Genomic DNA, 13,859 nt, shown 5'->3' on the forward strand with positions numbered 1-13,859 from the left:
GGAGAGGGGCGCAGGGCTGTCAGGATTCAGGGTGGGAACCCGCAGTGCACGTTGGAGGCAGAGAGGGGCTAGGGGAGCAGCTGTAGCTGAGAGGGGTCCTTTATTGTAACGGGGCTCCCCCGTGCCCCTCCTTGTCGACGCTGAGGTCGAGGCTCCTGCAGAGGTGCTAAGGGCAGCGGACGGGGGTCTTCCCTGCATTTGCCTGGAAGTTTTCTTCCCACCTGGGCCTGGAGGGAGGGTACCTAAGCCCCAGTCACCAAGATCCCAGCAGTTTCGGGGGGAGCCGGAGCTCAGCGTCTACTTCCGCCTGCCTTCACGCGAATCTTTTCCATCTGAGAACATCTCTTTCAGCAGCCGCAGCGCACATACCCACACGCCGCACTGTGGACGCGGACGTAGCTGCGTCCTAGGGACGGCTGTGCCCTGCGCGACCAGCTAGCCCGATGAGGTCACCCCAGGTAACCCGTGACCCGCTGAGGACAAGGGGAACAGCACCTGTTGGAACAGGGCTGGATTTAAGCAGTAACTGTCCAGGATGCCCTGTGCGGTTTGTATCCATCTCCCCCTCGGAAGCCTGGAATCTCAGGGATCCTGCGTTGTCTCTGCACATGGTGGCGACCACAGTTGTGTGTGTGAATGAATGAGAAACTAGAAGGGCCTCACTGTAACCCCCTGTGGAGACTGCGGGGGGGGGGAGCCCCCCCGCCCCCGGCCCTGCACTGGACATCGCATTCAGTATGACTACATCCTGTGTCTGATATTGTGGTCAAATGTGCAGGGAAAAAAAATATTTAGCAGATGCTGTTCCTGGGCATCTTTCTACATTTATATTTTCAAAACTAATAGCTTTTCTGTAAGTATTTCCTATAATTATGGGGCATTTGCTGGTGCCCAAGTGTGAAATACTCTAACAGGCCGCAGGAGGCTGCCTAAAGTTAGTCTGTAGCTAGAAGAGTTGTGGTGAGTAATTTAAAACTTGGTTGAGATCTAAGCACTCTTCATCCTTGTTTTAATATTGCTGGCACCTTGATGCACTTTATAATTAACAAAAAAAAGTAGTTTGGCTCTTTGATAACATGCTTCTCTCACTTTACGAGGTAGCCCAGATCTCATTTGCGGTCCATTGGTCCAGCAAACACTCCTGCCTGGGGAGCCATGCATGTGCAGAGCACCAGGGCGCAAAGGTGACCACGGCTCAGGGATCGCTGGAAATTCCCCCGGTTAACAAGCTGTCCCTGCAGATTGTGACATGTGTACCCAATCCTGTGGGACCCGGACAGGGCAGCCTCGGAGTCACACGAGGCTGTCTTGAAGTAGTGACCCTCAGAGCGGATCCTCAAGATACTGATAGAGGCTCGCAAAGAAGAGAAGGGGGACAGGACGGTGCGGGCAAGAGTTGGGCAAATGCAAAATGCTGGAGGCGTGAAAAACGGTCACAGTCAAGGTGTGATGTGTAGGCCACGGGCATCAGATCCCACATCTTGATCACCTGTGGAAGCCCATGGATGCAAGGTTTGCATTTTGAGAACATTTACTTTGTCAATGTGGAGAATAGACCAACGGTAGCTACAGGCAGTGTGTCTGGATGTTGTGAGGACAGACAGATGACCTGGCCCTGAGCAAGGGCAGCGCCCTGGGCTGGAGAGGCCCGGCTGCATGGAAGAGGTAAAAGCTATTAATTTGGTAACTGATGGGAGGTGTTGGGGGAAGAGTCTGGCCAACTCTGAATTGTCCAGCTTCAGGAGATGAACTCATGCGATCCTGATGGTCAGGACAAGGAGACGGGAGGGAAGCGGACGAGGAGGTGTGCTATTGTGTTAAGTTAGAGGAACTTGGAGGGTGTTTTGTGCAGGGGCCAGAGTTTGCATTTCAGAGGTTATTAGATTCCAGGAAATAGCCCAAGAGAAAAGCATTCAATTGGTGGAATTTAGTTATCTTTGTTGATTTGAGTTACTTGTCAGGGTGCAACTTTGTGCATAAGTGTCATCCTTTGTCGTCTGGTAGCACAGGCCAAGCCTTCATAAACAGGGTGCAGCCACGGTCCCCTTCCCCACATTATAGGAAAATCATGTAAAGCAGTGGTTCTCAACCTTCTGGCCCTTTATTTTTTTTTAAATATATTTTTATTGATTTTAGAGAGGAAAGGGGAGGGATAGAGAGATAGAAACGTCAATGATGAGAGAGAATCATCGATTGGCTGCCTCCTGCACGCCCTCCACTGGGGATCGTGCCCGCAACCCAGGCATGTGCCCTTGGCCAGAATCGAACCTGGGACCCTTCAGTCCGAAGGCGGACGCTCTATCCACTGAGCCAAACCAGCTAGAGCCTTCTGGCCCTTTAAATACAGTTCCTCATGTTGTGACCCAACCATAAAATTATTTTCGTTGCTACTTCATAACTGTAATGTTGCTAATGTTATGAATCGTCATGTAAATATCTGATATGCAGGATGGTCTTAGGCGACCCCTGTGAAAGGGTCGTTCGACTGCCAAAGGGGTCGAGACCCACTGGTTGAGAACCGCTGATGTAAAGGAAAAGAAATCTTTTTTTTCAAACTTAAATTGAGACCAGGCTCTAACAGTAGAGTGCCAATGAAATGTAACTCATTATTCATGCACTTGAACCCTTGACATTCTCAAAGGCTTCACCCCTGACCTTCACGAGTCTCCAAAACCATGAAAGTCACTATGACATATAATTTCCACTATAAAAAGCAGTAAAGTGTAACTGAAAAAAATGTAAGGGACTCTTTAATGGTTTTATAGCCTATGGGGCCAAGGTAATTTCTAAAACTACTTAAATAAATGTTGCTATTAAAATAAACTCCTTACCTTATGACATCTGTACCTTATTAACTCCGTAGTTCCCTGACTCTGCAAAGAAAAACAGTTAAAGCAGCCTGAGAGTTCCTCCATGGATGTCGCTGGAAAGAGCTGAGCTGTGCTGGGACAGGGCTGCCCGGCGGAGGGCGTGGCCGTCACTAGCTAAGTGGCTGGCCGTGCACTCTGGCCTCCTGGCTGACCATTCAGACTTGTGTCTTAGCACATTAAACCGAGGCAGAGACCTTTCTGGTTACTCGATGGGGACTGTTTTCACCCATGAATATTTGATCTGCAAATGCCAGCGGGCCTCCGCCTGCAGCTCAGATGAGAGGACTCCCAGGTGCAGCCCTGTCTCCGTGCCGCTCCTGTAGCTTGTCTTCCTCTCTTGGCTGGATGTCTCCTCACCCCCTCGTAGCATCCTGTACCTGCCTCTGTAGCACCTTCCATGCTGTCCCACGGTGGTGGGGTCACACCTGACCCCCTCCGTAGGCAGTTCACGCTCCAAGGATATATGTCGTGAGGTCCTATTGTCCAGCCTAGTGCCTGGTGCCTGGGAGTGGATCAATAAATGTTTGGCCCTAGCCAGTTTGGCTCAGTGGATAGAGTGCCGACCTGAGGATTGAAGGGTCCTGGGTTTGATTCTGGTCAAGGGCACGTACCTCGGTTGCAGGCTCTTTCCCGGCCCGGACCCTGGTTGGGGCACATGCAGGAGGCAACCAATCAATGTGTTTCTCTCACATCGATGTTTCTCTCTGTCTCTCCTCCTCCCTTTGGCTCTCTCTAAAAATCAATGGGAAAATACCCTCAGGTGAGAATTAAAAAAAAAATGTTTGAATGACTCCAATTACTTTTTGAAAATATGAGAAAATGGTATTTCCCACAACTTAACGCTGAGCTCCGTCTCTTTACCTACAGCAAGCCTATGTTTCCACCCCAGTGCTTTCGGCACAGTACCCCCTCTTCCTCTCCCTCTCCCTAACGCGCCTCCTGCGGTTAAGTGATGCCCTTTGTCTTGGAGTCCGCTGCGCCATCTCAAGGGTTATCTGTTCTGGGCACTGAGAAATGGAAACGCTTCAGTGACAAGATCTTGATGACAATCCTTCCTTGTGAGTAACTTCGCCCGAGTTTATTCTCGGGGCACAGCACAGGCGCTCCTTTGTGCTTCCTGCGTTTGATGTCTCCGTGCAGGACAGAGCCCCTCAGTTCCCGAGCCAGCGCCCGGGAGCACACCCCGGAGGCTGGGCGCGCCCCTCACAGGCCACTCACTCGGCCTCCCACGACCCCACGCTTGGTCTTTCCAGAAGCAGGCCATCTCCGACTTTATTCCTCCTGTTGATCAGCTCATTACTCATCAAGTGAGCTATTCAGAAACTCTGGGTCACAAGGGCCTGTTTTCCAGTTGACCTTGGCAAGGGTTTTCGGAAACTGCAGGGCAGACGACAAGAGCTGTTGAGACGTTGCCTCCAGAGCTGTGAAGAATGGAGATGGATTTCCATCTGGCTCCGATGGTCTGAAGACAGGCAGGAGTGAACTGAGTCTTTCTGGCCCAGGGGCACAGGCTAAAGAAACGACTCCTTTCTGGTTGTGAACGTTTCCTACCATCACTGCAAGTCAGAGTTACCCGTTTCTCTGCCAGGCCAGGCCAGGCGATCAGCATGGTGCACCCCGGCAACGACGTGTGCTTTGCGGAAGGCATTCGGCCCAGGACGCGGCAGCCGCTTCCAGCGGCCAGTCTGTGTCGAGCTTTTCCCACCAGCCTCGCGTCGCGTCGGCTGCAGACTGAAGAAGCACGCTCTGGTCCCTCACCTGCCGGCGGAAGGTCACCTGGACAGTCTGATACCCTGAATCCTTTTCTCGGTCCTTATGTGCAGGCTTTGCACCTACGATTCTGTAAATCCCGGTTCTCCTAGCTCCCAGGCCCCCTCACTTCTCCTCTCCCCCACGGTAGTGTTCCCAGGGGCCTCCCCTTCCTACCTGGTCTCCCCCAGGCCATTTACCTGGGTTAGAGGTTTTAACAATTATTTTCTGTCCTGGCTTCTAAGTTTGTCCCTTTAGCCCCAACATTTGCCCTCAACTCCAGGCCCGCAGTCCACCTGCCCACTAGACGTTTCCGTCTGCATATCTGTCATCCTCTCCATCTCAATGCGTGGACACCTCCTTCCTGCAGGCCAGTGTCCTCCTTCCTGCAGGCCAGTGTCCTCCTTCCTGCAGGCGAGTGTCTCTCCTTGGCCACCTGTTTTTGGCCGAAGTCTCCTCCATCTTCACACTCCCATCCAACACATCGAGGCAGAGCACTGCTTTCCAAAATGATCTCCACTGGGGCAGAGGAAGGAAATAATTGAATTTCCACTTTCAGCTCTTCCTGTTAAAGGTCCCCTCTGTATGAGTGTTTTATTAATGAACAGATCAGCATTGTGGGACCCACGTATCTAATTTGTAAATAATGGAACACGCAAACCTACATGGCCACACTGATCTAGATGCTGCGATTCCTCCTCCTTGTTTCAATTCTTCCTTATAAACAAGCTGAGAATCAACTTCCTCAAACACACTTATTGTTCACAGGCGGGCCAAGAGCCAATCATCCACTCATTCATTCACAGGCAGAGCAGCTGTCATGTGGAGACAGGAGGTAACATGCTGCCCTTGCCTTTCCCAAATCCAGGAAAATGGGCTCCTGTCATCTCGTGCTCTGTGTGCTGAAAAAGACGCTGTGCTCTAGACCCTGCCTACCCTGTGCCTCGCGGCCGACCCTAGCATTGGCCGATCCTAGCATTGCCCGGTTTTTACCGCGTGTGCTCTTCACGTTCATGTCGACAAACTTTTTTGTCCATTTGCGTGTCCCAGATGCTCAGCTCAGTCCCGGGAATAGACTAGGCACGTGATCACTTCGTCAGCTATTGAAGGCACCGATGTCTTCCATCAGCCAACTCAGCCTGTGCGGTCAGCAATGCTTGTGACTCCCAGACCCAGCGGGCTCACTGCCAGGCACTCTTCGAGCCCCTGGTACCTCCTCTTCACAGCACTCATAATTTTAGTAACTAATCAGTCATTTCATTTCTGTGATTAGTTCATGCTCTCTCTTCCTCGCTAGATGATAAGCTCCATGGGGGTAGGAGCTAGTTTGTCTTTTTCATTGCTGTTTCTCCAGCCATCAAATAATGCCTCATTCACAGTGGTCATTCACAAAATACTTGTGGGATGAGTTGGGGACCTCATCTTGGTAACCTGCCCAGGGTCTCGGTCCTCGTAGAGCTGAGGCCCTATTGCACCCTGGGTGGGAGAGAAATCCCGGACACTGCGGTGGCTGTCCCTGCTGCCTGCTCACAGGCTTCCCTGATGCTGCCTGCCTTTCTCGGCTCCTGGGCCCTCCCGCTCTGCCCCCTGCCAGGACACACCGTCACCACCCGAGGCTCTGACGCCCAGGCCAGGCCTTCCCGACACGGTGCTGTGCCCATGGGACTAGATGCATCTCTCAGCACCAGCGTTGGGGTCTGCACGTGAGTTCCGGCTCCCATGCCTCCTAACTGCCGTCCACTCTGTGCCTGGAGGTGCAACAGGAGGTGTGAGGAGCTGTGGGGGTCCCAGGGACTATATGTGTGCTGTGTTCACGCACCAAATCCCACCTGGGCCTCAGTCCAGGCTGAGCAAACACCGCACGGGGGCAGAAGTCTTCGTGATCACTGACCATGGGAATAAGTACTGATTTCTATTACTACTGGACACTATTATTTATGAATAGAACGTAAGGCCAAATCACATTGCCTAACGGGAGTGAGCGGTATCGGAAGAAACCCATGGTAGAGGGAAGGAGAAGACCGGAGACGCTTTAGATTGGCTGCTGTGTTTACTGGAAGAGCAGCTAATTTTATCGGTATTGCTCAGTAAGCCTCACACACAGTGGAAGCATTAGTGTTTACACTTCCTGAGGCAAGGAGGCAACACCCACAGTCCTGCATCCACGAGACAGCATCCGGCAGGCCATACATCTCGGTTTCCTTTCACAAGCCCCCACGGAGCTGGGTCGGGGAGGCCAGGCTGTGCCTCCAAAATGCTCGAAGCACAATTGATTGTATCTTAAAGTAGGCCCACACCTGCCCTGGGGGCTAACTGGAAAGTCATGTCTCTAAGACTTCCTGTCCTTTAGTTAACAGGAGGGGAAGTGATATCAACTCCCTAGTCTTGGGTAGGACACACAAGCCTTTGAGCCTCAGTTTCCTTGTCTGTGCTTGTAATTCGACAAGATTACCTTCATGGCTATCTCCGTATTTCTTCCTGGTTAGTTTTGGGAAACACCTTGGTAAACTGCTTGGGGCAGAAGGTGAGACGTAAAGAATGAATGAGTGATCCCAGCGAGAGGGCTCCCAGAGGAATCGCGTGAGCATGGAGGCCCTTCATACACGCAGGGAGTGGGGAGAAGGCCGGTGCAGGTAAATCCTGAGGTACAGGCAGAACGGGACAATGGAAGATGACTCAGGATCGGTGGCTGGAGCCCAGGTCCGTTAAAGAAATCGGGGGCAGGCTGGAAAATCATGGCATGTTAAACCACAGTAACGTTTTCCGGCGAAGCCCCGTGTGTCATGATGAATTAGCCTCTTTGTAGATTTTTATCTTCTAGGGTTTATATTCATGGTCTGCTTTGGGTATCAAGATAGCGTGGGCCTCACAGTGAGTTGGACGTGTTCCCTCTCTGTATTACTTTCCTATTGCTGCTGGAAAATGAACACCAATGTAGTGGCTTAAAATAGCACACATTTATTATCTTACAGTTCTGCAGGTCAAAAGTCCAAAATGAATCTTACGGACCTAACATCCAGGTGGCGGCAGGGCTGCCTGCCTGCCTTTTCCGGCTTCTAGAAGCTGCCTGCGCTCCTTGGCTCACGGCCCCTCCTTCCACGTTCAGCCCCCAGTGCGGTTCCCCAATCTCTCATTCCCACGCTCCTGCCTCCCTCTCTCATTGAGAGGGACTCATGGCAGATAATCGCTGCACCTCAAGATCCTTAGTTTAATCACATCTATAAAGTGCCTTTTGTTGTGTAAGGTAACCCATGACATTTGTCTCTTCCCTTTATTGTCTGCTGTCGAATGTCTGAAACCTGCTGTCCCATACGCTGTCCAATTTCTCAGCTGTTTTGAGAAACTTCAGCCACTGTTACCCCATCTTGGTTGGAAATGGATATAGACGTAAAAGGACTTCAGATGAGGTTGCCTAAAGACCTGACTTTTGAAGAGACTTCAAATCCAAAAGAATGGTGTGGTCCATGGTCCCGAACCCTCAAGGGAGGACACCTGGACAGGGTAGGAACAAGAGACTAAACTCAATGAGCCCCAAGTCTGTGTGATCTGCTCCACCCTGCCTCAGAGCAGACGTCCGTCCACCCCAGACCTTCCCGAAAGCTCTGCCAGAGCGAGTCACGGGCCCATGGGCCGTGGGTGCTGGGCAGTGACCTCCCCCTCCCTTTCCGGAAGCCTCGGCCCCGTCCGCTGAGAGGTGCTGATGTCAGCAGCAGGGCTGGGCTGGCCCCAGTCACAGTGGATTTGCCTGGCCTCCTTGAAGATGATTTCTGCCTGTGTTTCCAGGGAAACAGGCCTGAGCCCCTGGGGCCTCCTAACCTCTCAACACAGGAACTCAGCCTGAGAACTGAAGGCATCACCCAGGGTCTCACTCCTGCCCGCTGGGGTCAAGACGAGTGACTTGGCTCAGTGCTGATAAATGACTTTCTTTCCTGCAGTCGCTGGATCTCTACTGGGATGAGGAACTAGCCGGCAGCTCCCTGAGCTGCCGGGGAACGATGCATCCTGGATGACGCCCTCTGGGGAGACAGATGGAAAGAGAGGTTAAGCCTCCCCCTCAGGCCTAGAATCCTCACTTCAAAGAGTCTGCTGAAATGGCCTACAAGATCCCTTCCTGATCTCCATGGAACGAGGCACCCTTTCCCTTCCGGTTTCTTTTTATTGAGGCAGAGCCTGTGGACACCACCACCACAGAGGTGCAGCCAGGGAGCCTGACCATGGGAAGCTCTCCCTGGGCAGATTGTGATCAGGGCAAAGCATGGTCACTCCTATAGGGACAGTGGTGATCACAGTGATGACAAACCCCAGGCATTGTCTCTGGGCACCTGGCATAGGAGGCCCCGCTGACTGCAGGGTGTGAGACATGTGCGTCCAGCACGTCTCCTGAATCAGCTGCAATGCCCAGCGCAGGTCGGGCGCCAGCAGGCACACTAAGTGCTCGCTGAGCGAATAGACAGAGAGAGAGGGCTGTGGCTGCTGGGGGCTTGCAGACAGACACATGCATCCAGCTTCTCCCAGGACCATGGCACCAACTGTATGGCACAAAACTGGACACGTCCCCTCACCTGCCACAGGCGTTCTCCAGTCTGGGGGAAAGAACCACTGTGCAAAGTAAGATATTGTAATGTCTACAAAACAGTGGTTCACCAACCCCAGGAGGAGGCGGTCACATAGCTCTAGTTTCTTCCTTCATCAGCAACCCTCCGAAGCTAATGTCTGTCTGTTTTCTCATCACATGTTCTAAAACCTTTCCATGTTTGAGGCATTTTCTTCACTACAAGCCTCCCCTCCCCAAAGGGAGAGCCAGGCACCCCCATTCCCAGCCTTCCTCGCAGGTGAGTGTATCCACAGATCTGGTCTGACTATCGGATATGCTGCTGGGAGACTTTCATTAGGAAACCGGCAGAGTCGGAAGCAGGGGCCATACCCCTCTTTCTGATGAGGGAGGCCACAGGGCACTTGGCTACTGGGGGCAGCGAAGGTGGAGTCTGGGGCTTCAGGGGTGTGAGCTGTCACCCCATGCAGTGGGGTCTCCACAGAGGCCACCCACAGTGTGGTCCAAGTTTGTCCCTGGTCATGTTGCCTCCCCGCCTGTTCTTTTGGCCTAGCTGGAGATTTTCTGAGTTATCCAATATTTTTTAATAAATTCTTTTTCTGCTTAATGTAGACAGAGGTGGTTCGCTATATGTAACCGAAACCTGACGAAAAACCTGGCCATTGTAGCGGCTAAGGGCCAACGCTTCCCGTCCGTGTGGCTGCAAAGGAAAACCATGGGCTTTGTGACTGAGGGCGACGTCCTGGACCCGGATGGGTGAGCAGGCCCCAGACCACCCTTGAAGGAGTGAGCACTCATCTCACTTCTGGAGGCTTCCTTGCAATGTCTGCACCCTAAATGAATGCTCTTCTGCCGGCATCGCCAGATTTGGTTAGTTTACCTGGATGCATAAGCCAGGGCTGCGCAGTCATCCTCGGCCTCTCTCTCAGCTCCCAGTTACACATTTAGAACTTGTTATTGTTACTTATATCATTGCCTGCTCTCCAACCACACTGCTGCGTCCCTCACTTAAACCTTCATCCATTGCCCAGGCCACCAAATGTAATCAGCCCTCTGCCTTCCAGGGTAAGCCCTCAGTGCTTCCTAGTACTTGTACACGAATGCCCAAGCTGCCTTTGATCTAGCCCCAGAAATCTGTTTGAAGCTCACTTCCTGCGATTCCCTCATCTCCTGTGTCTAGCCACCCACGAGTCTCCCAACACCAGGCTCTCATCACTGTATCTTAAGTGCGCACTTCTCTCTCTTCTCGAAAGGTCCTTTGTCACATTATGCATTTGGCACACTCCTACTCATCCTTCAAGGTTTAGTGAGAATGCCACCAACTTTGGGAAATGGTTTCTGCCACTTCCAGCAAATTGTCGCACTTCTTATTCTGCGCTTCCAAAGTTCCTTTGTCTGCCGTTCTAACACAGCACTTATCACAGTGTCGTCATCCCTGACTCCCACGTGTGCCTCCCCACCAGACCCAGGAATGAGGGGTAGGACCAAAATCCTCTTCAGCTCGGCATCTTCAGGACCAAGGACAGTGTCAGAGGGGGGGGCGGGGGGAGCTGAGTAGATGCTCAGCTGATGCTTGTGAAATTAACTGGTTAATCTATAATAATAAAATCATAATATGCTAATTAGACCTGACAGCTGAACAACCTTTCGGACGTCCTTCTAGACCAGTGGTTCTCAACCTTCTGGCCCTTTAAATACAGTTCCTCGTGTTGTGACCCAACCATAAAATTATTTTTGTTGCTACTTCATAACTGTAATCTTGCTACTGTTATGAATCGATGCACGAAATTTGTGCACTCAGTGGGGGGAGTGTCCCTCAGCTCAGCCTGCGCCCTCTTGCAGTCCAGGAGCCCTTGGGGGATGTTCGACTGATGGCTAAGGCCCGCTCCCCATAGCGGGCCTAAGCCGGCAGTTGGACATCCTTAGTGCTGCCACAGAGGCAGGAGAGGCTCCCACCACTGCCACTAGGCTCACCAGTCATAAACCCAGCTTCTGGCTGAGCGGTATTCCCCCTGTGGGAGTGAACTGACCACCAGGGGGCAGCTCCTGCGTTGAGCGGGATCCGGCCAAAACCGGCTCGTTGGACACCCCCCGAGGGGTCCCGGATTGTGAGAGGGTGCAGGCCAGGCTGAAGGACCCCCCCCCCATGCACGAATTTCATGCACCCGGCCTCTAGTTAATAATAAAAGCAATGCGGGAGAGAACCTTGAAACTAACCTAAAACATTGGCAGCTCCCATTCCCCAATAGAAGCTCTTGTTAAAGTAGTAAGATTGTAGCCACTGAGGCCACAGCCCTCCCTCTGAGGGGGCCATCCACACGCCCCAAGGGGCAGCCTAAAGGCAGCCCCTCAACAGCAAATGAAGCACCTGCTAATTCACTCACGGAGGTGCCTGGAGTGGTAATTAACACAAATCTCACTAAGAGTGAGGGAGTAATTCATAGCTAAATATTGGAGTTTAACAAAATGGTGTTTTTATTTTTTTCTATCCAAGCAATGGTGTTGGTTTTTTTAAAAATATTTTTTTTTATTGATTTCAGAGAGGAAGGGAGAGGGAGAAAGAGATAAAAACATCAATGATGAGAGAGAATCATTGATCGGCTGCCTCCTGCATGCCCCCCACTGAGGATCAAGCCCACAACTCAGGCATGTGCCCTGACTGGGAATCGAACCTGGGACCCTTCAGTCCGCAGGCCGACGCTCTGTCCACTGAGCCAAACCAGCTAGGGCCGAGCAATGGTTTTAAGTTAAGATGTTCAATGGCTTGAAATGGGGGGGAAGCCGTCCCAGACACCACGTGTATTTAAAAGGCAGTGCTGCGGTGGGTGTCCCTCATTGCTGTCATTAACCACAACGGGAACTGAGCTCCCCCCGGGCGGGATGGCAGGCAGCTGCCCTTGCAGAAACCGCTCATGCGAAAACAAATTAAGCTTGAAAGCAGATGGATTTTGAGGGCGATCTTTCACAATCCACAAGACCCTCTGCTACACCCAGGTCTCCCATGAGGCTCCTTTAAATAAGGAAACTCATTGGCAGCAGCTAAAACGTCACTGGGTTGATGAGGAATCGATGAAGAACTAATTCTCTCAGAAACGGATCTATTGTACAGTGAGGGTGCAGCTACCTATTGAGCTGCTGCTCCAGCCTTGCCCTGACCCTGGCAGCCGCCCTGCCAGGAGCACTGTGTGAAGGAAAACGCATGGATGGGGCAGCGGCCTGGCCTCCATCTGGGTTGGGTCCATGCTGGCTCAGCCTCAGTCTCCTCACCTGGAATGGGGGCCAACAGTCTTAGGGGCCAGGAGTGAAAAAGCAAAGGAGTGTGAGCTGGCCCATGACATAGGTATGAGCTTCCTGTGGCTGCTGTAACAATAAGGACCACAATCGGAGCGGCTTAAACCACCGAAAAGCGCTGTCTCGCGGCTCTGGAGGCCAGGAGTCCGAGGCCCAGGTGCGGGGCTGGCTCCTGCCTCCCTCCCGGCTCTGGCGCTTTGATGCAAGGTTTGGTGTTCCCTGGCTTCTGCGGCACGGCCCGTGTCTGCCTTGACCGTCCTGAGGCCCTCTTTCTGTGTGCGTGTCCAGTATGACCCCATCTTCACTAATCACAGCTGCAAACACCCTCTATTCCCCAACAAGCTCACATGCTGAGGGCCTAGGGCTAGAACTTCAACATCAGAATTTTGAGGGCACATGATTCCACTCATAACAACTCACTATTGCCCTGGCCTTCCATCGCCGGAAGGGCAGACAAGCCGTGCTTTTCCTCATTAGCTGTTCTGCTTTTCTTGGCTGAGATGTTGCCAAGCGGGAGGCGTTTTTATAGAAACAAGAGCAAGTCACAGAGAGACTACCTGGGACACAGAGATCGAGACCCAGGGGACCAGAGCAGAGAGCGGGCTGGGCAGCACCCCCAGGGGCGGTTTCTTCCTGCCTCTTGGGTGCCTTTCCGGGCACTGGGTCACACTCGCCACCCGCCACCCGGAGGAGTACGAGGGAGGCCTGGCGCTCTGTTCCTACCATGACTCACCTCGTGCGGGAAGATTTCTCACACCCAGCAGAGCCACCCTTCTGTCATGGAGACAGTTCTCTGCCTCCACAGCTCTGCCTCGCCAGCACGGGAATGTGTCAGCCATTTCCTCCCAAGCATGGTTTCCGATAAACTCCCACAAGCCAACTCTGCCGTTGCCCCGTAGATGGGAGGGTTGGAGGCGTGGTCAGAAGCCGGAAGAAATGACTTCAGGAGCCTTCAAGTCTGGGACCCCTTGCTCTGTGCTGTGATGCCCACACAGGGGGAGATCGTAGTAATGACTACAGGAGGTCCTACCTCCTGTGTCCGCCCCGTGCTGACTTTCAGCACAGCCACGTGTCTTGATTTGGCCAAAGGGAGCAGCTGGCAGTGTCTGTCCATCAGGCTTGTCCTTGAAATCTCTGCCGCTGTCACCAAATGATCCAGCTCGGGCGAGCCTCCTGGAGGAGGAGACACCACATGGAGCAGGGCCCAGCCACCCAGCTGAGCCCTCTTCGACGAGCCAGCTGCCAGCCGGCTCTGCTGACCCCAGGCCTGTGTGTGCCCGTCTGGCCCAGGCTGCAGGAGCCCTTCAGCGGCAGGAGCCCCAGATGGCAGACACTCAAACTTGTGAGCTAAAATCATGTCTCTCTCTCTCTCTCTCTCTCTCTCTCTCTCTCTCTCT

The sequence above is a fragment of the Myotis brandtii genome, unplaced genomic scaffold, assembly GCF_000412655.1.
Source record: "Myotis brandtii unplaced genomic scaffold, ASM41265v1 scaffold64, whole genome shotgun sequence".
Classification (NCBI taxonomy): domain Eukaryota; kingdom Metazoa; phylum Chordata; class Mammalia; order Chiroptera; family Vespertilionidae; genus Myotis; species Myotis brandtii.